Raw genomic sequence first — 2,092 nt, forward strand, 5'->3', positions numbered from 1 at the left:
GAAAACCTCTACGCCTACTATGATTGGGCTTTATTTTCATGCTGTGATTGGTTGTCTTCAGACTTGCTCTCATCCAATCAGAACACGATAATAAAGTCCAATCCGAGTAAGCCTGGAGGTTTTTTCTCATCCAATCAGAACATGCTGTCAAAAAGCTCCACCTCCATAACCTCAGTATATAAATGATGCTGAACGAGAGGCAGGGTGTTTTAGTTTCCGGATCTTCATGTGAAGCTGGTCAGTTCCCGACTTAGAAGACGAGGAGACGGGAGCTGCACGCCGCGTGCTAGAGGCTTGAGTGGCGACCCTACGGGGCTGCTCGCCTCGCTGCGGTTGGTGGTGGCGGTGACGGAGAGGCTGGAGCGGTAGGAGGAGGAAAATAGTTTTGGGATAGATACATGGAGTGAGGCAAAGAGGGCGGTTAGTGACAAAGGGAAAAAGGGATAGCGAGGAGGAGAAGACATTGCAAAAAGACAGTGGGGAAAAAAGTTTTTGGGTAGATGGAGGCGGAAAAACAGGATGGGGAGCGGGAGGGAGGGAAGGTTTTGCGGGAAAGACTGGGTAAAAAGTTTATGGGTAGATGGGAGAGGAAAAAGAGAGATGGTGACGGGTGGAAAATGGGGGCGAGCAGTAGTGAGAGAAGATTCTGAGAAAAGATGGTGGGGAGAAAAGTTTTTGGGTTGATAAAGAAGCAAAAGAAGGTAGCAAGTGGGAGAAGGAAAAAGAGGGTAGCCAGCCGGAGGAAGAGAAGGTTTAGTGAAGAAATAGTGGCAGAAAAGAAAGATGATGAAGACAGAAAAGACAGTGGGTAAAAAGTGTTCGGGTAGATGGAATGGGGAAAGAGGGTGACGAGGAGGAGGAGAAAAGAGGGTGGCGAGAAGGAGCGGGAAAGAAGGTTGGGGAAAAGATGGGAAAATTCTGGTAGATAGAGGGCAAAAAGGGTGGCAAGCAGGATAGGGGAGAGAAGAGGACGAGTGAGAAGAGGGGAAGACTTCGTGAAAAGACAGTGGGGGAAATTTTGGGGGTAGATGGAGGGGGAAAAGAGGGAGGTGAGAAGGAATGGGAAGAAGACTTTGAGAAAAGACTGGGGAAATGTTTTTGGGTAGTTGGAGAAGTGAAAGAGAATGGCAAGGAGGAGCCGAGGGAAGACAATGAGGAAAACAGTTTTTGGGTAGATGAAGGAGGAAAAGAGGGTAGTGAGCAGTAGGAGTGGGGAGAAGTTTTTGGGAAAAGACGGGGAAAATGTGTTTGCCTAGATGAAGAAGCAAAAGGGGGGTGATGAGAGCGGGAGGGGGAAAAAGAGGGTGGCCAGGGAGAAGGGGAAAATACGGTGGGAAAAACAGTGGTGAAAGTGTTGGGTAGATGGATGGGGAATAGCACGGTGAGCAGGAGAGTAGAGAAAGCTTTGCGACGGTAGGGAAAAAGTGGTGGTGAAAAAGTTTGCGGGTAGTTGGGGGAAGAAAAAGGGTGGCGGGGGGGGGCAAATGCGGTCGGGAAAAGAAAGTGGGGAAATAATGGTGGGGGACGAAAGTTTTGGGTAGATTTATAAAAATAAGATTATTTGTATTTTTGCTTTTGAGTAGTTTGAGTCCTTTATGTATTTTGTGTATTAACCCCTTGCCTGAGGAATAGTTTGCAAATACTTCCATTCTCTGGTTCCTTCATTCCACTGATTGCTTCCTCTGCTTTGCAGAAACTTTAAATTTAATGTAATTACATTTGTGCTTTTGTTGCTTGTGCTTTTGATGTTTACTTGAAAATTCGTCGTCCTAACCAATTTCATGAAGCATTTATCCTATGTTTTCTTCTTTGGTAGTTTCATAGTTTCAGGTCCTACATTTAAATCTTTATTTTGAGTAGATTTTTGTATATAGTAAGATAACAGCCTAGACGTATTTTTGTACATGTGGGTGTTGGGCTTTTCTAGCACAGTTTATTGAAGCTATTGTGCTTCCCCAATGTGTGTTCTTGGTGCCTTTGTTAAAAGTGAATTGACCGTAAATGTGTGAGTTTATTTCTGATTTCTTTATTCCGTTTCACTTGTCTGTATCTGTCATTTGTTTGTCTCTTTCTCACCCCAACCCCTTTTATT

This window comes from Mandrillus leucophaeus, unplaced genomic scaffold (genome assembly GCF_000951045.1).
Source record: "Mandrillus leucophaeus isolate KB7577 unplaced genomic scaffold, Mleu.le_1.0 Scaffold1661, whole genome shotgun sequence".
In the NCBI taxonomy this organism is placed as follows: Eukaryota; Metazoa; Chordata; class Mammalia; order Primates; family Cercopithecidae; genus Mandrillus; species Mandrillus leucophaeus.